The sequence below is a fragment of the Artemia franciscana genome, chromosome 7, assembly GCF_032884065.1.
Source record: "Artemia franciscana chromosome 7, ASM3288406v1, whole genome shotgun sequence".
Taxonomy (NCBI): domain Eukaryota; kingdom Metazoa; phylum Arthropoda; class Branchiopoda; order Anostraca; family Artemiidae; genus Artemia; species Artemia franciscana.
The window spans coordinates 50,108,259-50,131,134 of NC_088869.1; the positions used below are offsets into that span (position 1 = coordinate 50,108,259).

General features: G+C 33.9%; 1 protein-coding gene across 4 annotated transcripts in view; it reads left to right on the plus strand.

The window, feature by feature from the left end:
• The first annotated feature begins 3,967 nt into the window (after window positions 1–3,967).
• The window catches only part of LOC136029418 (uncharacterized), a 31,101-nt gene continuing 12,192 nt past the window's right edge, over window positions 3,968–22,876 (plus strand). For 2 of the 4 annotated variants that reach the window (XR_010618030.1, XM_065707791.1), the window contains exon 1: window positions 3,968–4,036. The gene's annotated coding sequence lies outside the window, so the exon portion shown is untranslated. Of the gene's footprint in view, window positions 4,037–19,528; window positions 19,605–22,876 lie in introns of those variants that run through there. The other 2 variants (XM_065707793.1, XM_065707792.1) reach the window with 2 other exon arrangements.

The window sequence follows — 22,876 nt, forward strand, 5'->3', positions numbered from 1 at the left end:
TTGGTATTTAAGTCATTTACAGTTTTCAATTTATTTTTTTTAAGAATAAATTGACTAGGACAAACAATCTTTTAAGATCAAGAGCAAATCCGAAGCAGTATTGCCATGTGGAACAAATTTATGCCGTTTGGGGCACTTGTCCAAACAATCTGTCGATGAAAAATATACATTAGTGGTTCAGTTGAATATTCACTTCCAAAATTTTTGTAATCCATAAAGAAAATATCACGCATTTCGTGGTAGTGGTCACTGTGTAAAGAGTGACTCAGCCCAAGAGTAATCGAAATTTAAAGATGAAATTTATTCATCAAAAGCTACGGGCCTGAGGAAATTCAACTGATTTTTGACAAAGGAGGAAACAGCATCAAAATGTCAAGCTCGTCAATATTCAGTATATAGAGGGCCCAACTTTAGAAGTTTCCAACTTCAATTCTCTATCTAGAATGTAGGATTTTCTACTTTTTGCTAGAAGAGATACTGGTTTATATGTTCTTCCTCAGGCACAATCACATCAAACAAAAGCTGAGAGATTAAAAGAGTGCTTTTATGATCAGGAATAACAAATTTTATTTATGTTTGAGGGTAACCAAAAAGATTATAGGGTGGTTAGTTCTTGTTACACACCTCTTTTTACCCATATAATATGAAAAAAACTTCGTTTAAAGAGTTAAAGAGGCTGCGTCCCAAAGTCGAACCTTAAAACGTACAGGAATTAGAAGAGGCAGTTGGGGGGCTGCCGCCCCCCAAACCCCCAGCTTTTAAAGACTCTTTTGTACAGGTTTTTTGTTTTTTTGCTAACCCCCCGCTCTTGGCTTCGGAAAGGCCCTCTTTTAATTAACAAAAAATTGAAATGAATGAATAATGGAATAACTTCGAAAAATGTTAAACACAAGAGGACAGGAGAACCATTGCGCCGAAACTAGTAATTAGTAACAATGAAGTCCCCCCACAAAAAAAACCTGTACAAAAGAGTCTTTAAAAGCTGGGGGTTTGGGGGGCGGCAGCCCCCCAACTGCCTCTTCTAATTCCTGTACGTTTTAAGGTTCGACTTTGGGACGCAGCCTCTTTAACTTTTTAAGAAAACGAAGTTTTTTTCATATTATTTCTGTACGTTTTTCTACAATCCATGGTGGATGTAATTTAATAATTCCTGTACTCCTCGTACAGGAATTAGGAGAGGAACTTGGGTGGCTGCCGCCCCCCCGCTTTTAAATCATTGTATAAAATAGAAAAAAAAATAGATAGAATGACCGAAATGTTTCTTTTGCTCATAAGAAGCTAATATTCTGTTATCTCTCAATTGATAAGCTGTCCAGGTGCTTAGGACTATAAGAAGACTATTAGGAGAGGCGAACCCCCCGCTTTTAAAGACTCTTTTGTACAGGTTTAATTTTTTTCATATTAATTCTGTACGTTTTTCTACAATCCATGGTGGATGTAATTTAATAATTCCTGTACTCCTCGTACAGGAATTAGGAGAGGAACCCCCCCCCCTTTTAAATCATTGTATAAAATAGAAAAAAAAATAGAAAGAATGACCGAAATGTTTCTTTTGCTCATAAGAAGCTAATATTCTGTTATCTCTCAAATGATAAGCTGTCCAGGTGTTATCAAAATTTTTTTGATGTTGTGAAAAAAAACCGCCCGTAAGGGACTTGAACCCTTGACCAGAGGACTAAAAGTCCCACGCTCTACCGACTGAGCTAAATACTTGCATGTGTGTAAATATAACTTCTCAATAAGTTTTAAAAATTTCAAATTAATATGGGCTCTTATGGAGAGAAATGCGTTAATTAAATAGCTAATGCGTGGTTTCTGGAAAACAGGGAAGGAGTTATCGGATCGAGCTGAAATTTCGCGGATAAGCTCCTGGGCCCTAGGGGACCTTAACTTGTGAATTTCAGCCCGATCGGACAACGTTAAAGGGGGGCTGGGGTTGACGGGTCGAAACTTTCGGCCAGATTTTCCCCATGAAGGAAAAGTTGGAGGGGGATGAAATTTTGCAGGTTTCTTAGTTGGAGCTCGGGCTATGAAATGCATCCCTCCCCATCCCTCTGCGACCACTGGAACCGAAGATCGCTTAACATTGTCGTGTGTCGCCTCTTTATAGAGGCACGAGTGTGCCTCCTTGATAATAAAAGATCCTTATTTGGCTATATTAGTTTGATTCAAATATTAAAAAGGTTCATTAGTTTCATCTTTGGGGAGGACATGATCCCCCGTAGTCCCTGGAGAAGGAACTTCAAGTCAAAAAGTTTCCCCATCGTTCACATCTAGCATTTCTTATCACAGAATATACAAAATTTTATTATGGGAAGGGGTATTTTTGTGGGAAGAGTGTCTTTCGGTGATTTGAAGACTTTCCATGGGAATAATATCCACAGTAAGGAGATTCAGGAGAAATTTCTGAGGTAAATTTTACACAGAAAGCGAGACAGGATTTCTTGTCAAAATCAGGAAATTAATAAGGAATTCAATTTACAAAAGAATGTTTTAAATTTAAGACAAACAGAAGCCATTTTAAATGTGGGTGGGGCTGCCCCTTTTCCAGCCTTCACTCTTTAGCACTAGGAATAACGCCGAAAATCAGTGCAACCACTGTGAAATGGATAGTTGGCAATGTTCAAACATCTGCAAACAAATTCAAATCGTGCTGTCTACACAGTCTGTGACGTAGTAATATATGATCCTAAGTGTATTTCCTATGGAATATAGTATAACCCTGCTGGAATATAACCAAAACGTAAAGTGGATTTAGGGCATTTTTTATAAGTTCTCTAAAAGTAGGTAACCAGCTAGGACGTTTGAAAGATTTAAAAGAAATATATTACTGCATTTCACCGAAGTTTAAAACTGATCAGATTCTTACGCTGACTTAAAGTTTTTTGTTTAGTCAGAGCGTATTCAAAAGCAAAAGAAGCGATTTATTTTTCACAGCTTTTATCACTTTTTAAGTTAAAAGACAGTTAAATGCATGTTTGCGTTTTTTCTGCCTGCAAGTAAATAATTTTAGAATTATTGGGATATGACATGTATTGATGAAAAACTGAAATATAGAAAATTTACTACCGACAATACATAATACGTCACTTTACTTATTATTAATTAAGAGAAAAACTTTTCCCATGAAATAAAGCTTTTAAAGAAAAGCAAAGAGCTACATTAAACAATACCCAAACATAAATCAAATTAAATAATAATCATTCAAGTATAAAATGACTATTAATCATTATATTACTGCAACACCATAACCAAAACGTAACTACAAACCAGAACGGTATTTGGGTTAGACTGAAAACAAATTGTGTCTCTAAAGTTTTGTCTTTTAGAACTTTAATAAATCCGTAATTGTCGAGACCCTGAGGATTTGATATCAGTATATCTTGAAAGGTCTGCGTGAAACTGAACCCCATATCCAAAGTAACAGAAAGTAAGCAATGTAATATAAAGTAAGTAAAAAACAAGGTAAATTAAGTTTCTGCAAAATGTAAGCAGTCTGTCCTCAAATAGGATCACTCTCTAATTTGCTTCATCACCTCTACACAAAAAATGATAAACGTGGGTGGTAACTTTATGAGTACCCATGGAAGAACGATAGCGAGCTTAGCTTATCTCTATCTTCTGCTATTTTCTTAGGTAATAGTTCTGTTCTAGATGAATTTCTGCTAGACTGAAACTCTGACTTCAAGAACAGGGACAAATTATGAATTTTTCAGTACTCTTCATACCTGAGCACAGATCGCCGAAAATATTTTTCTTTTTGGTGGGCTATTTTCTAAATTTTGAATCCGTTTAAGGATATTAATATGATAAGCTCAATTTCTAAAGAAAATCTTCGTAGATAGCAGATCCATAGGTCCGACACAGTGGAAGAACTGCATTTGCTCTACGCAGCGCTACGATAGTTTGGATCTTAATATTATAGGTGGCTGTTTTACATTCTTCAATTATTATATTTAGCACAGCAGCATCAATCGAGCATGCAGTGAAATGATGGATTCTATTTGGTTAAAGAATGAAATAGCCTAGTCGATTGGTAGGTATAAATTTCGGTAACAAAATACCTTCTTTCCATTAGACACTATAGTTATTATATAATATTTTATTTAAATTTGTTGCAAAGTTGACTAAGCTGCAATTATGATGGGTCAGAACAGGCTTGGCTGCGTGTAGCCTTATTTCCTTCTTTTATTTTAGTAGCCTATGGCATTACTTGCTTACTGCAGTAAAATACTGTAAAGCAACTTAGAATATGTCTACTTGGACTATATCAATCCTTAAGATTATAAAAATCAATCACCTGACATCCATAGCTTAGGTATGCTTATTACCATCTATCATTATTATGTATACAAGTCAGGTTGGCCTAAGAGAATATCTTTAATCCTTGAAATTTATTTTTGGTTTGTAGGCTATTGCTTGTTTACTGATAAGTCAGTTGAAAGAGAAACTATGTAGCCCATCTGTACACTCTAGGCTTCAGTTTTGGCTAGGGTTAGGCTATATATTTGGTTATAAGGAGAGGTCAGTTGCTAGAGAACATTTGAGTATATTTGTGCATTAGCTGACAAGTAAAATGATAAAATTCTAGCCCAAGTTGTTGGGCTAGGGTATTGAAACTTTCAGGGATGTGTCTACAGGCTGAATTATATCCCGGGTAGTTTTTTCAATGTCTCTAACTATCCCCTCTCCTCTGTATAATGCAGATTTTTGTGCATTACAGCTTACATTTTGGTCAAATTTGATCCTATATTATTAATCAAAGAAGAGGCTTTTTAAATTTTTGTTTAATTGCTGTAATATCAAACATGCCAGCTATATGTTATTACTATGGTGTTGCAACAGGGCAGTTGCCCAATTAAAAACTTCAGTAAAATTCTAGTTTATTGACTTCTTACTATCTCGGAAAGGGTTTAGGTTAGGAAAACAAAACTTTCAGGGATGGGTCTACAGGCTAAAGAATGTCCCAGGAAGGTATTTTAAAGTACCCACCTCCACTCCTCTCTCTTGAGGGCCCTGAAATTTGCCTACATAACAGGTCTATACATATTGAAATTTTGACAAAACAACATTCTACCTTAATTTTCAGTTTACTAGTTGCTTTTCCCTGCCTTTAGTTCTGAAAATGCAATTCCTGTTATTTGAGTAGAATTTTGAGCAATATCAATGCTTTTTTTTCAAAATTTAGGAAATGTATTTGAATATCTTTAAAACCTGATAAAATGGAATTGAGCAAAGTTATTAAGCTGAAAACAATTTTGTTGTACTTCAATTAAGCAGAAGATCTATTTTGCAAGGTTTCACTTATATAACATAGATGTTTTTAAAAGGTCATCAAAGGTCAAGGCCCTCTAGAGAGAGAAGGAGTAGAGATAGTAGCTTCAAAATACCTTTCCGGGACATACTTCAGTCTGTAGATTCATTCCTGAAAGTTTCATTTTCCTAACCTAAACCCTTGGGGGGATGGGGCACATAATAGGTGCTTTGATAAACATGCGAACAAAGAAATACCTGCAATTAAAAGGGAATCTTGACAATTATGCATCATACATAGGCCTAGGTAGTGGAAATGGTCTAAAGTGGTAAGGAGTTTGGCCTTTATTTTAATACAACCGGTTATAATATAAACCGTTCAAACTGCTCAATGCATCAGCTCTTTGTCTCAATACATATTAATTTTTAAAAGGTTAATTATTTTTGGATAAATTTGAGAAATATGTTATTTTAAATTGGATTTTTAGAGAAAAAATAGTGGATTCAGGAATTTTTTTTTGGGCGGGGGGGGGGGGGCGCATAATAGGCTGCTTGGATAAACAAAGAAAGGTACTACCCAAAGAAATACCCTCAATTTAAAGGGAGCCTCAACAATTGTGAGTCATGGTAGGCAGTGGAAATGGTCATAAATTTAATCTAAAATCAGGTGAGGGATAAAGTTCAAATAAATCTGTTGAAAGTAAGATGGTATAAAAATGTTGATACAAAAAATTAGTGACAAAGTTATTATGCAATAATACATATTCTCGTCCTGTCAGTCCCTGTTGTTATCTTGGCTATGACTCAGGCTCTTTGTCTCATTAATATTTAAAATCAGCATTTAAATGCGATTCTTTTGATGTAGCTATTGGTATCAAAATTCCATTTTTTAGAGTTTTGGTTTCTATTGAGCCGGGTTGCTCCTTACTACAGTTCGTTACCACAAACTGTTTGATTAGACATTTTCATGTCTTGAAATTTGCTATTTAAAATTGGATTTTCCGAGAAAAATAGTGGATCCAGGATTTTCTTTGGAGGGGGAGGGGGCGCATAATAGGTTGCTCGGATAAACTTGCAAACAAAGAAATACCTGCTAATTTAAAGGGAACCTCGGCAATTATGCGTCGTAGGTCGGTAGTGAAAATGGTCTAAAGTGCTAAAGACTTTGGCCTTTATTTTAATGTTTTAGGATGAACAGAGGAGGTGATATGTCATATAATGCAGAGCTTTAATTGGGTAAAAATGGACAGTAAAGTGGCCACTATTTCTCACAATATTCCAAAATTAATAATTAATATTAACAATAATAATAACAAATAATAAGAAAATTAATAATTTTTGTACTTCTCATACATTTACTTTCTATTATATAAATCCCCTAAAAAACAACTAGGCTATGTTGGAAAAGCCACCCCTCTTCGCAAAAAAAAGCAAAACCAAAACAGACTGCCAAAAAAGTAATGATAGGCCTATCAATTTCTTTGCCTCATTGCCATAGCAAGACTCGAAAACAAATTTTTGACAGTAAAAAGAAGTAAATATTTTGATTTTCAGTCCTGTTGTGACAACACAATCCTGAAATATCATTTTGACAGCCTAAAGAAGTTAGGATTTTGAATTTCTCCTCCTTGTTATTACGAAATGAAGATTCTCTCCTCACAGTTGTCTTTTGCGGTAATACGGACATATTCCGTTGATAAATCTAAATTTAATTAAATAATTTTGGCGGTATGCAACATTAGTAAAATCTAACAAAGACCGCACAAAGTGACTAAAATCTTGTTTCAAACTGGTTTGCGAAAAAAAAAAACAGTCTAAAATTAAAAAAATTATGAAAAACTCAACTATTAAAAATCAATAACAAAGTAAAATTACTTTCGTCCAGACCCAAACAAGAGCAAGCAGTCCCAACCACAAATACAACGGCATGTCATGGGGGTGGGGTGGTGGGGGGTTGCGCCCCCGTGCCCTCCTTGGATCCGCCCCTGTTCTGATTGAAAGATCTAGCTGTCATTTGAAGACTTGGCTGCTTTGAGGTGAAGACGCTTACATGAGTGAATTTCAGATGCTTAAAACAAATTTAAGATATAATAAACCATATAACAAATATATCTACACAAATTTAGGAAACATCCATTGCGCTAATTCAGGCGCATCAAGGAATTCTGATCACCTGCCAATGATCTATCTTGAAGATGCAATTAAAGAGATTCAAACGAGAAATAAAACCTAGTAAGAGCTGGGTCGACAACTTATAGTTGATAAGTTGATAAGTTATCTTCCTTTTAATTTTTAAAACTTAAAAAGAAAAGAAAATATTCCGTATATGAAAGGGATTGTCCCTGCCTCATCGCCCTGCTCTTTACAGCAAAACTTCGTATAAGAATTCTAGCAATTTCCCCTGGTGTTAAATTTCTCATGAAAAATTTACCCCCTAAAAAACGTCCCTCTCATTTGAAATTCTCCCCGTGAAAAATTTTACTAGTAGAAAATCTCCCCTACTCAAAAAATGTATGTAGCCTACACTTCCCTATAATAGGCTGCGTAAGCAACGGGCAAATCTTATAACTTAGCCCTATTCTCAGGAAGATCGTGGTATTAAGGTAAAACTTCGTATAAGAATTCTAGCAAATTCCCCTGGTGTAAAATTTATCATGAGTAATTTACCCTCCCCCCTAGAAACTTACCTCCCATGGGAAATTCTCCCAGTGAAAAATTTCACTTTCAGAAATTCTCACCCACTAAAAAAATTTATGTATACTTCCCTATCATAGGCTGCGTAAGCAACGGGCAAATTTTATAACTTAGACCTATTCCCAGAAGGATCGTGGTATCTCGAAAGGTATAATTGTTCGGCCTTTCAACTATTCTGAACAAAATGATACTTCTACCACAAACAAATTACCGCAGCACCAAGCCGCCTGAGGCCAACACGGCTAAGCTCAGTCCTCTTCCATCCCAATCTATTCAAAGCTTCCCTCTTTACACTCTCCCAGAAAATTCCCATTTCATTTAGCTTTCTTTATGAAATCCTCCCACCCCAACCGTGGATGACCGGCTTTCTGTTTACCCCTAGACGGCTGGCCAAAAAGGACAATCGTGGGTAATCTGTCATCCTTCTTCCGCAAAGCGTGCCCTAGCCATCTTAACCTTTCTCTCATTAGAGCCATAGAAAGCAGGATGCTATCTCAAAATTTTGATTGGACCATTCAGATAAAAACAATTCTAGTTGTGGATTTCTTCCAGAATTCTTTTTGCATAGGCTACGATTCCACCTAAAAAATATCCAGCTCCTTTAGCATACTTATATTTGAAGGAAGACCTGTTTTCACTTCAGGTGTGATCCTTTTTAAGACCACAGAGGATCCCAACGTGCAGCAAATATTGTCGGAAAATCCCCCCCCCCCCCCCCCCAATGAAAATATTCTCCCACATAAATTTTCTCTATTTGAATTTTTGTTAAGAACTTGAATGTTTGGGTTTTTCAGCCATGGGGTAAATACCCCCCCCCCCCCGAACAAAAAATAGAATCATTGTTTAAACACTTTCAGAAATGCTTAGGCCTATTACCCTTTTCATAAAAAGAAAGCAATATGGAGCAACCTCCCTCACGTAATAGGCTAATTTATGTTCGTTTTAAATTATAATGAACCCTTGACGAGAAAGATAAGACCGGAAGGACAAGAATGTGACAAACAACCTTGAGAAGGTTGTGATTTAGTGGATGCCCTTGGGGTTTTAATATAAACATCTATCCATCTATCTATGCAATATCCAATAGGTCATTGGATCTCAAATTATAATTTAAAAGTCTATTGAATTTTCAGTCGAAGTGCTATCTAAGTTAATGAGCTTTAGAAAAACAAACTTGCGTCCCTGTGTAATCTATATAGCCTAAAAAGAAACTTGGGTTTGTTTATTTTAATTTTCGTACCATTTAATACTTGCTGGGGGGAAGGGTTGCAAAAAGAAACCTTAAAAAAACTACGTTTATGCATTTTAATACGTCTTTGTGTTGGAGAAACGTTTTTTGGGGGAGGAGGGGTCTAATCCCTTCATCATGCTTTCTGGATTCCGTATATAAAAGGGGCTGTCCCCTCCTTAACATCCCCACTCCTTACACTAAAGTTTGACTCTTTGTCACAGTTCTACTATTTAAAACAATAGGAAACTTTAGCGTAAAGAGCGGGGCGTTGAGGAGGGGATAGCCCCTTTCATATATGGAATCAATTCTGTTTAGTTATATAGTTTTAAGTTTTAATGTCACTCCTTCCTTACTTTCAGAGAAAAAACTTTTTTTTAATTTAATTTCTATACACATTTGAATTAATGCAGGTTTTGATTAAAGCTCTAAATTTAAATTCCGACCAGATCCAGTGACATTGGGGGGAGTTGGAGGGGGAAACTGGAATTCTTGGAAAACGTTAAAATTTGGGTATTTTTATCTTATGAATAGGTGATCGGATCTTAATGAAACTTTATATATATAGAAGAATTGTATGTTTCAGATGCTCCATTTTCGACTCGAATTGGATCCGGGGACATAGGGGGTTGGATGAGGGAAACAGAAATCTGTGGAAAACGCTTAGAGTGGAGAGATCGGGATGAAACTTGATGGGAAGAGTAAGCTTAAGTTCTAGATACGTAATTGACATAATTGGAACGGATCCGTTCTCTTTGGAGGAGCTGGGGGGGGGAGTGTTAATTTGGAAAAATTAAAAAAATTGAGGTATTTTTAACTTAAGAACGGGTGACCGGATCTTAATGAAATTTGATATCTAGAAGGAATTTATGTCTCAGAGCTCTTATTTCAAATCCCGACCAGATCAGTTGACATTGGGGGGAGTTGGAGGGGGAAATCTTGGGAAACGCTTGGAGTGGAGGAATCGGGATAAAGCTTGGTGGATAGAATAAGCAAATGTCCTTGATACGTGATTGATGTAACCGTACTGGATTCGCTCTCTTTGGGGGAGTTGGGGGGAAGGGTTCAGTGATTTGGCGAGTTTGATGACTCTGGACGTGCTAGGACGATGAAAATTGATAGGCGTGTCAGGGAGCTGCACGACTTAACTTGATAAAGTCGTTTTCCCAAGTTCGACTATCTGGGGGCTAAAGGGAGAGGAAAAATTAGAAAAAAATGAAGTATTTATAACTTATGAGTGGGTGATCGGATCTTAATGAATTTTGATGTTTAGAAGGACCTCGTGACTCAGAGCTCTCATTTTAAATCCTGACCGGCATTAAGTCTCTGATTTTCCTTTTAAATCAATCTATTGATCCTTAGAATTTTTTAGACCTCTGACCATATCAGCTCTTGGCTCTTAGCTCTTCTTGCCTCGTCACAAGTGCTATATGGGCTCTTAGCTCTTGTTTTTGTGGCTAATTTGTTTTTTCAAACTTTTGATCAGACGATTTTGATCAAGAAGGGTGGGGGAGGTGGCCTAGATTCCCTCCGATTTTTTTTTTTGGTTACTTAAAAAGTAACCAAAAATGTTATTTTTTTTAAATAATGCTGTAAAATCCAGCACCTCTTCATGAAAATGCTCTTCCCTGTGGTAAATTCACCCATAGAAACATCCTCTCACGTATCCCACTTCCCCTGACCATAAAATTTTTTATACATTAAACGTTGGATCTCACACGTTTTATACTTTAAACGTGTTTTTGTGTTTTTGGATTCCTGGATTTGGTCTTCTGTATTTTCTCCTGAAATGTTTTTCTAACTTGTAAAAATGAAAAGAAATATATATATATATATATATATATATATATATATATATATATATATTACTTCTAATCATTTTTTTTTATTCTACAAACATTGATTCATAGATATACCAAGAATACAGAGAACAATAATATAAAAATGCTACAACTGTAGAGCTAAAAGGGTGTCAAACATATATATATATATATATATATATATATATATATATATATATCGGATTTTCCGATTTCCCGAAAATATTTGTCGCACGTTGGGATCCCTCATGATCTTAAAAAGGATCACAACTTAAGTGAAAACAGATCTTTCTTCAAATATAAGTATGCTACAAGAGTAGTCTATGTTTGAGTTGGAATCGTAGCCTATGCAAAAAAAATATGGAAGGAATTAACAGCTCGAATTTTTTTATCAGAATGTTCCAATCCAAAATTTGAGATAGCATCCTGCTTTCTATGGCTGTAATGAGAGAAAGGTTAAGATGGCTAGGGCACACTTTGCGGAAAAAGGATAAATTATTACCAAATACAGTCCTTTTTGGCTGACCGTCTAGGGCTAAACAGAAAGCTGGTCATCCGCGGTTGGGGTGGGAGGATTTCATGAAGAAATATGGGGATTCATGGGGAATATGGGGAGGATTTTATATATATATATATATATATATATATATATATATATATATATATATATATATATATATATATATATATATATATATATATATATATATATATATCAGGAACGTACGCAGGAATTTTTTTTTGGGGGGGAGGACCTTCGAAACAGCAGATATAAAGTAAAAATTTTTTATTTAGTAATGCAAAAAGCACGTATATCGGAAAATATAGATTAACTTTAATTTGTAGTATTGTAGCGGATAGGGGGAAGAAGACTGAAGCCTCAAAAGTACGTTTTAGGCTCAGGTTGTGTTCATAGCGATTTAGAACCAGTGATTAATCTATTATATCCCACTGAAAGGGAAATTTTAGGGGGTAGTTCTTCTAATGCAAAAACGTAGATTTTAATGAAAAATGATAGTTTCCAAAATTGATCCATAAAAGCTGTACTTTATCCTGAAAAGGGGGGATAAACGCCCTAGTATCAAGGATAATTCTATTTTGCCGTGGAAAGCAAACTCTCTTTACAAAAAAACAACAACAGTACAATTGCTAATTACTTCAAAGAGGGTAAAAAGTTAGACAGAAAACGGATTAATAATTGGGCAGTGACTTGACCGGATAATTGCATGCTGTAAAATCCCCCAAAAAAGGCTTCACAAATGTATCTAATTCTTAATAAACGTCCTATTTTTGCCAGAAATCCCAAGAAACCATTGGGAAATTAAAAATTTCACAAAATTTCAGGGCTCCCCCTGCGTACGTGCCATATATATACATATATATATATATATATATATATATATATATATATATATATATATATATATATATATATATATATATATATATATATACATATATATATATATATATATATTATATATATATATATATAATATATATATATATATATATATATATATATATATATATATATATATATATATATATATATATATATATACATATGTTCGTTTTAAATTATAATGTTGGTCCTCACATTCTTTTGAATATTGATTTGTTAGTCCCCTTTCAAATTTATGTTTAAATTACAAACACTAAAATTATGTTAGTTACTCAGTCAACTCTAACATTAAAAAAAGATTGTTTTCAGTTGGTAGCCAGCTAAACAAATGAATTTCAATTAACCTTAAAGGAAATGACAGCAAGCTACTGTTGTCTTCATGTGTCATTATTTGGTTCCTTGTTGGGTTTAAAATATTCAATATATCACCCGCGAGACGATTAGTTATCTGATTGTTTCGTACTTAGACAGGGAGATGATTCACAACAGTGCATTTTAATGTCAAAACATCCCAGCTCTCATTGAACCGTCAGATAAATAAATAGGGCAATTAACTTAAGTGAAAACAGATCTTTCTTCAAATATAAGTAGGCTATTTTTGAGGTGGCTTCGTAGCCTATGTAAAAAAAATCTGGAAGGAATCCACATCTAGAATTCTTTTATCAGAATGGTCCAATCAGAATTTTGAGATAGCATCCTGCTTTCTATGGCTCTAATGAGAGAAAGGTTAAGATGGCTAGGGCATGTTTTGCGGCTCCCCCTGCGTACGTGCCATATATATACATATATATATATATATATATATATATATATATATATATATATATATATATATATATATATATATATATATATATATATATATATATATATATATATATCTATATCTATATATATATATATATATCTATATATATATATATATATATATATATATATATATATATATATATATATATATATATACATATGTTCGTTTTAAATTATAATGTTGGTCCTCACATTCTTTTGAATATTGATTTGTTAGTCCCCTTTCAAATTTATGTTTAAATTACAAACACTAAAATTATGTTAGTTACTCAGTCAACTCTAACATTAAAAAAAGATTGTTTTCAGTTGGTAGCCAGCTAAACAAATGAATTTCAATTAACCTTAAAGGAAATGACAGCAAGCTACTGTTGTCTTCATGTGTCATTATTTGGTTCCTTGTTGGGTTTAAAATATTCAATATATCACCCGCGAGACGATTAGTTATCTGATTGTTTCGTACTTAGACAGGGAGATGATTCACAACAGTGCATTTTAATGTCAAAACATCCCAGCTCTCATTGAACCGTCAGATAAATAAATAGGGCAATTAACTTAAGTGAAAACAGATCTTTCTTCAAATATAAGTAGGCTATTTTTGAGGTGGCTTCGTAGCCTATGTAAAAAAAATCTGGAAGGAATCCACATCTAGAATTCTTTTATCAGAATGGTCCAATCAAAATTTTGAGATAGCATCCTGCTTTCTATGGCTCTAATGAGAGAAAGGTTAAGATGGCTAGGGCATGCTTTGCGGAAGAAGGATGACAGATTACCGACAATTGTCCTTTTTGACCAACGGTCTAGGGCTAAGCAGAAAGCTGGTCATCCACGGTTGGGGTGGGAGGATTTCATAAAGAAAGCTTTAAATGAAATGGGAATTTTCTGGGAGAGTGCAAAGATTGTTTTGAATATATTGGATTGGAAGGACTGAGCTTAGCCGTGTTGGCCTCAGAGGGCTTGGTGCTGCGGTAATTTGTTAGTAGTAGAAGTATTATTTTGTTCAGAATAGTTGAAAGGCCGAACAATTATACCTTTCGAGATACCACGATCCTTCTGGGAATAGGTCTAAGTTATTAAACTTGCCCGTTGCTTACGCAGCCTATGATAGGGAAGTATACATACGTTTTTTGAATGCGGGAGTATTTTCTGCTAGTGAAATTTTTTACGAGGAGAATTTCCTATGGCAGGTAAGTTACTAGGGGGTAAATTTCTCATGATAAATTTTACACCAGGGGAATTTGCTAGAATTCTTACACGAAGTTTTGCCGTAACACCACGATCCTCCGGAGAATATGTCTAAGTTATACATTTTGTCTGTTGCTTACGTAGTCTTTTATAGGGAAGTATACCTTTATTTTTTATGAGTGGGGGAGATTTTCTGCTAGTAAAATTTTTTTACGGGGAGAATTTCCAATGAGAGGGAAGTTTCTAGGGGGTGAAATTTTCAGGAGAAGTTTAACACCAAGGGAATTTGCTAGAACTCTTATACGAAGTTCTACCGTAAAAAGCAGGGCGTTGAGGGAGGGACAATCCCTTTCATATACAGAATATTTTCTGTTCTTTTTAAGTTGGAAGATATACTATCAACCATAAGTTGTCGAGCCAGCTCTTACTAGGTTTTATTTCTCGTTTGAATCTCTTTAATTGCATCTTCAAGATAGATCATTGGCAGGTGGTGAGAACTCCTTGATGTGGCTGAATTAGCGCAATGGATGTTTCCTAAATTTGTGAAGATACATTTGTTATATGGTTTTAAGATATATTAAATAAAAAAACATTTTTTTTGACTGAAAGTAAGGAGCGACATTAAAACTTAAAACGAACAGAAATTACTCCATATATGAAAGGGGCTGTTCTCTCTTCAATATCCTGCTCTTTACGCTAAAGTTTGACGCTTTCTCTCCACTCCATTTTTTAAAACATTAAAAAACTTTAGCGTAAAGAGCGGGGTGTTGAAGAGAGAACAGCCCCTTTCATATACGGAGTAATTTCTGTCCGTTTTAAGTTTTAATGTCGCTCCTTACTTTTAGTTAAAAAAACTTGTTTTTTATTTATTTAATTTCTGAACGTTTTTGAATTAAAGCATGTTTTGATTTTGGCTCTCCACACTGGAATAATTAAAACGAAATTTGCATATAATTTTTTTTTTGGGCTAAATGTTTTTCTCATAGTTTTATCGGACAATTTTAGAGAAAAAGGAGCAGAGGAGGCCTAGTTACCCTCCAATTTGCGGCTACTTAAAAAGGCAACTAGAACTTTTAATTATTTACGAATGTTTTTGTAACTTACGAATTAACTTACGTAACAAACTTCTTATATTCGTATGTTTTTACTACTTATATGAGGGGGTTCGCCCCCTCGTGAATACCTCGCTCTTCATATTAAAGCTTATATTGTGTCCCAATTCCTTAAGAATGGCCCCTGAATCACAAAGACCGTAGAATAAATAGTTGAAAATACTAAAAATACTTTAGCGTAAAGAGCGAGGTATTAGAAGGAAGTGAACCCCTCATATGCGTAATAACTTCTGTTCGTTTTAAGTTTTAATGCTCCTCATTACTTTCAGTTGAAAAGTTTTTCATATTTTTTTAATGCTGGAAAATTCTGCGCCCCCTTCATGGAAATTCTCTTCCCCCATGGAAACTTTTCCCCACAATCCCTCAACCTCCCCCAACCAAAAAATTCACCTGAAAGCGTCAATACACTTCCCAAAAACCATTACTACATGTAAACACTGGTCAAAGTTTTTAACTTACAGTCCCTCCCACGGGGACTATGGGGGAGTAAGTCGTCCTCAAAGACATAGTTATTAGGTTTTTCGACTAAGTTGGATAAAATGGCTATCTCAGAATTTTGATGCGGTGAATTTGGGAAAAAATGAGCGTGGGAGGAGGCCTAGGTGCCCTCCCTTGAATTTAAATAAAAGGGAATAGTTGTAGGAAATTTGTATAATAGAAAATAAATGCATGAGAAGCGCAAAATTTATTAATTTAAGTTTTTGTGAGAAATGATGGCCACTTTACTGCCTATTTTCATCTAATTAAAGCTCCGCATTATACAACATATCACCTCCTCTGTTCATCTTAAAACATTAAAATAAAGGCCAAACTCTTTAATACTTTAGACCATTTCCTCTACCCTACAACGCATAATTGTTGAGGTTCCCTTTATTTTGCGGGCATTTTTTTGTTTGCAAGTTTATCTAAGCAACCTATTATGCCCTCCCCAAAGAAAATCCTGGATCCACTATTTTCTCTCTGAAAATCCAATTTAAAATAACAAATTTCAAGACATTAAAATGTCTAATAACCAGACAAAGAGCCTGATTCATAGATCTCAGCAAAGAATATCTAAACAGGTTTTTCGGAAGTGACTCAGAAAAAGCAAGTCTGACTGAGATCGGGTGCTCGAGAGACCGAGTATTGGGCATGTTGCAATACAATCAAAGATTCTGCCCGGGATTTAGTCTGTGACCGACAACCGGTCGGTTTACCCTATATCCCCTCTCCTCTGTATAATACAGATTTTTGTGCATTACAGCTTACATTTTGGTCAAATTTGATCCTATATTATTAATCAAAGAAGAGGCTTTTTAAATTTTTGTTTAATTGCTGTAATATCAAACATGCCAGCTATAGCCTATGTGATTACTATGGTGTTGCAACAGGGCAGTTGCCCAATTAAAAACTTTGGTAAAATTCAAGTTAATTGACTTCTTACTATCTTGGAAAGGGTTTAGGTTAGGAAAACAAAACTTTCAGGGATGGGTGTAGAGGTTAAAGAATGTCCCAGGAAGGAATTTTAAAGTACCCACCTCCACTCCTCTCTCTTGAGGGCCCTGAAATTTGCCTACATAACAGGTCTATACATATTGAAATTTTGACAAAACAACATTCTACCTTAATTTTCAGTTTACTAGTTGCTTTTCCCTGCCTTTAGTTCTGAAAATGCAATTCCTGTTATTTGAGTAGAATTTTGAGCAATATCAATGCTTTTTTTTCAAAATTTAGGAAATGTATTTGAATATCTTTAAAACCTGATAAAATGAAATTGAGCAAAGTTATGAAGCTGAAAACAATTTTGTTGTACTTCAATTAAGCAGAAGATCTATTTTGCAAGGTTTCACTTTTATAACATAGATGTTTTTAAAGGTCATCAAAGGTCAAGGCCCTCTAGAGAGAGGAGTAGAGATAGTAGCTTCAAAATACCTTTCCGGGACATACTTTAGTCTGTAGATTCATTCCTGAAAGTTTCATTTTCCTAACCTAAACCCTTTCTGAGATAGCAAGAAGTCAATTAACTAGAATTTTACCAAAACTTCAACAATTTCATTATTCAAGAATTAGTTTTTATAATATGGCAACCCTGCAAGTCTTCTTTTTCCTGTCTCCAGGTTTCAAAATGAATTGCATTAGTAATTAAAAAAAAAACTTACCAAGTTATCATCATGTCTTAGTAAGGATGACAAAGATTCCACACAAGGCAGGATCAAAGAATCTATAGGCTCTACCTTGGTACATAATTTAGATACAACTACCATAGCTGAATGTAAGGTATCCTTATGAATTTTGATTTCCAGGAGTTCTGATGAACATTAAAACACTCTGTAAGCCACCAGCATCAAATACTGCCCCAGCCTCATGGGTGCAAATTAATTCATGAACCTTCCAAATGACATGGGATTGTAAAACAAATAGCACTAATACAAACCTAATGTAATCAAAAGATAGAATAGATAAAACAAATTTAAATTGGTATTGCTTTTAAAATAAAAATAAAATTTCACATGTTATAACAATGGGAGTGTTTGTGCAAGCACAATCAAACATTTTATGGTAACAAACTCCATGTAAGGAGCAACTTGACTCAATAGTAACCAAAACATTGAAACAAGTTCCTATCAGCAAAAATATCAAATTTATATTTCTTACCAAAAGAAATATCACAGCTATGTGTTTATTTGTTGTTATTTATTAATTATTTTCCAGAGAAATTCTTATTCTAGTTTAACAGCCATTATGTTTCAGCAATTATTTTGAAAGAATCCTCAGATATACAAAATTAGCTCTAAGGGAGAGACAATGGGAGGGTGGAGGTAGAAATTGATATATAATCCTTAGGGCCATATCCAAGACTCTTGTTTGGGGGAGGGCAGGAGGTCTGAAACAGTCACGGTCACCTGAATCAGAATCTATATCTTAAGGAGAGGAGCTAGATTTGTTAGCAAATCTATTGAAGACAGTCTGAATGACATTGAAAATAATGGAATGTTCTTCTCTTATGAGCCAGTGCTTAGTTAATCAAAGTCATCAAGGTGTTACAAGTCTCTTTTTAATTGTATTCCCTATTTCTATAAATAAAAGAAAAATAGCATATATATGATGTGAGGAATGTGGCTGGATATTGCAATTTATATATATATTTATATGGCTGTTAGGGTAACATTTCTAAGGTTTAAATGTAAAAAAGAACTACTAATATTATTTTACTCTGAAACAACTGTAAACCTAATTTACTCATTTTATTTTTTATTCCTTTTCTTAAATGGTTGTCCAAAATCAGGCACTGTCCAATTGCTGAGGGATTACCCTAGGTACAATATTGACAAATTGATAAACAAGACAGCTAATTAAATTGATGAAACTCCAGATGAAGGTGCATTAACTTTTTTAAGCCCAGGAAATCACAATCCTTAAAAAATTTCATTAAAAGCTGTAAGTGGTGTAAGTGAGTAGAAAAAGGAAAAAAAAGGGCTTTCACATTTAGTTAGTAACAAATGCGCAAGAATTTACTGGAGGGGGGGGGGGACATGTTTTTTACTTTTAAAAAACTCTAAATTATACCCTGATGAAATCTAAAAATTCTTTCAAGACTTGCCCTTTTATTACAAGAAATAAAGTTTGCTTGCACATTGATCTAGTTACAATGCATAGGAATTTACTATAGGTGAGGGAGCTCACTTCCCCCAAAAGCCAGTTCAAATACCTTTTAATTTGGCAAATCTAAATTAGGAAGCTATAGTGTAGTCATAAATTAGGAAGCTAGTAGGTGAAAAAATTTTGGGGGCTTGCCACTTTGATTTGGAAGGGAAAAAAAGCTAAAAAAAAAAAATTAATGATTAAACATGGTTTGATTCTTTCTAAATGTTATTTTACTGAAACCATGCCTCATGAACTCTAAAATTTGGTATTTTTTATTTATTTTTACGTTATTGACCAGAGAGAGAGAGAGAGAGAGAGAGAGAGAGAGAGAGAAAGAAACAGAGCCAGGAATGTGGGAAGAAGATTATAAAAGCCATATGGACCTTCTTCGTTTGGCGTCAATTTGAGCTTTCCTGGCTCTAACCTGTGTATGGAATTCCTGAACATGCTGATTCACTGGCTTTGAGAGACACACTGTAAGTCCAGGAAGTGTTATATCACTTTTTGTTGCTTGTAAATTTGCTTACTTTATTATTATAATAATAAATTAAATATAAAAAACTATTATAAAAATTATAAGAAAAAGATTTATTAAAATTAGAAGCTTAAAATTATTATTAAAATTATATTAAATTATAAAAGTGCCATTTATTAACATTCTAAAAGATTTATTATAAAAAAAGACATGCTTAAGTTTAGCAATAAAACTTAGACAACAAGAAGTTAACATATATATTGAAACCAACTGAATTTAATATGGATTAAAAATCTAAATAAAACGAACAGAAATTGTACCATAAATAATAGGCCACTTAAAAACAACTGAATTTTCACAGAAAACCATCTTCTTGAACGCCCGTATGGTTTAAAGCAATTTATCCTTTACTGAAAATAGACTATGATTATATACATTGTTTTAACGCTCCTCTCTTTAGGGGTAAACGATAAACATCAAGCAAAGTGAAAGGAAAAAATACAGGAAAAGTTGCATGATTAAAAACAATATACTCTATTATATTAAAAAAAAGGTGAGTTTGGTTGTTTAAGACTAGGATAAGAAAATAAATTTTGTACTTATTTTGTTTATTATTTACACCAATTACCAAAAAAGATCATAGCTTGTCTTGCAATTTGGCACGGAATGGCTTCATTTATATGGAAGTAATCAAATTGTTCTCCAAAAGTTTCTTTAGTTTACAATGATTCTTTTCAACAGTAACATTTAATAAATATTTTTATAAGTTTAAATACAAATACCCACAAACAAAATAAAAAAGCATAAAATATTACTTAGCTCTTGAAAGAAACTACCTAGCAGCAAACATTCTAATTTTCTGCTCCACTACTTATACCCCTCCAACAACTAATTTAAAACCTGAGGGAATAAAAAAAAGTCTTAATAAAAGAAAATAATAACAAATATAAACAAGTTGCCTGTGAAAGAATGATCCTTCTTTGGGATAAACAAACCCTCTTGTAAATTCTAAAAAATCTAAATTTCTGCCCTTGAAAAGAACTACATAGCTCTTACAATCTACATTGTAAGGCTCACTTATCTTTTTTTTCTTTTTTTATATATGTATAGACACTCCAAAAATGTGCAAGAGAATTATACATTTAATTTATTCTTTCCTTTTTACCGTTTAAACTTACTATCTCTATGTTTTCCTTTTTTTCATTTTACACTATGCATATATTTTTAAGCATTATCATTAAATCTGGATTTAAATAATGGGTAAATATCCGTAACATTTAGTTTATCACTTCAGGTTATACAATGGGAAGTCGAGGCCAATAATTCTCCAGAATACCTTTCCAGTCAGAGTCCAGTCGGTTTCTGAGAGTCATGAGAGTTGTGTCTAGCCTGTGTTGTGTCACAGCCGAGGGATCTGCTTAAAACTTTAGGAAAAATTTTCATGGGGGGGGGGAGATGTGCAAGGAAACTTATAACTTTATATTTAGGAGAAGGATGGTTAAATATTTTTCTGATCCACACGAAAGAGTGCATTATGGCCTTTTTTTTAATGCGTGTCATCTGAAAGGCCCTTTGGCTAATCTTGTGTATAAAGCAATATTGTATGATTTAATCATGCATCTTAGTTGTATTTTTGTTTTTGTTTTTTTCATAATTCATTTTTTGGGAATGGAGACCCATACTGCCTGTAGAATCTTGATGTTTTCAAGTATAAACTTTGGAGTCCTATGGCACTATACGGAGCGATTCCATTTGTTATGGCTAAAGGATAAGGTATTCTTGCTTCCGCCACTAAAGTTTCAAAAAAAAAAAAATTCTTGCTCGTTGAACATCAGTATTGTTCTTTGTTATCATACAACGACAATGTTATTTGCTAAGGCCAGAAAATAGGTATTGTTGATAATACTGACATCCAAAAACGAAAGTAGATATACCATCTATTGTCGTCAGTCCTGATATATCAATGAGTAACCCTTGAAAAATAACAATATGGCATTATAATGTTATAAAATGTTATTAGTTCTTTTGGATGTTCTCAACTAAACTCTCTTTATTTTAAGTTCGCGTCCTAAATTATCCAAAAATGGGATCTAAAACACAGGCGCTAATTTTTTATAGTAATATAAATATGTAAAACCTTCAAGAAATCAGACCCAAAGAAAGTCTGGTTTACTTGAACAAATGTTCAGTACTGATCAAAAACATAATTCATCAAATAGAAGCATATTTGAAAGAATAAAATGTATATCAGATGCTAAGCATTATGGTGACAATAATGTTATTTTTATAACATTATATAACATACATTTGAACATACAAAAGCACAAACAAATAACAGTATAATAAACATTATGGTGACAATGAGTTATCCCTTTTGCCTCAACTCTGACAGGAATCCTTGTTGTACTAAATAATATCGCTGAATAGTCTATAAAATCAAAGTTTAAACTCCTTAGATGACTTAGATCTACTTTCGAAAGAATAGATATGCTTAATATATATTCCATATTATTAATTGACATAATAGCTAAATCCTTTGAAGTAAATTAATCCCATTTTGGAAGGAATGTCAATTCAAAAATGTGTCCTACACTGTCAGGAGCCAATGGATGCTGTATAACCCGCTTTGAGATACGTTCTATTTTGGAATAAACGCTAATACTAAAAATGAATTCTACTTTATTAATTGCGGTGTCAGTAATGGTAAGGTATTCTTTACTATTATAATGTGGATTTTATATATATAAACAAAAACATACACCAATGACAGTATTCAGAGGTTTAGCTTTTAAAGGACTAAACATTTTGAAAGGAGTAGCTAAAACTGTTCAGTTGAAATTAAGGCAAAACGAAAAGCAAGAGAAAAAAAAGAAGGCAAAAAGACCCTAAAAGAAGAAGAAGAGGAAGACAATGAAAAGAAAGATATAGAAAAAAAAGAAGAAGGCAAAAAGAGCCCAAAAGAAGAAGAAGGCAAAAAGAGCCCGAAAGAAGAAGAACTCCAAAAGAGTTGCCCGGCTTCAGACACCAAATAGTGCAAGAAAAAAAGTCTTCTCACAAACACACTGCCACTCATCCTAAAAAAAAAAAAAAAAAAAAAAAAATACAGTTAACAAGACCTTCTATGTTCTCAGATCTCACTAGTGTAGTCAGAATAGTCTTCGAAAATAGCCGTCATATTCCCAAAAAATATCCCAGTTTCTTTTGAAAAAGGAGGGATATATCATATACTTTCTAGCTGCAACAACAGCTAGGTGGCCTGAGCTAAGGAGTTGT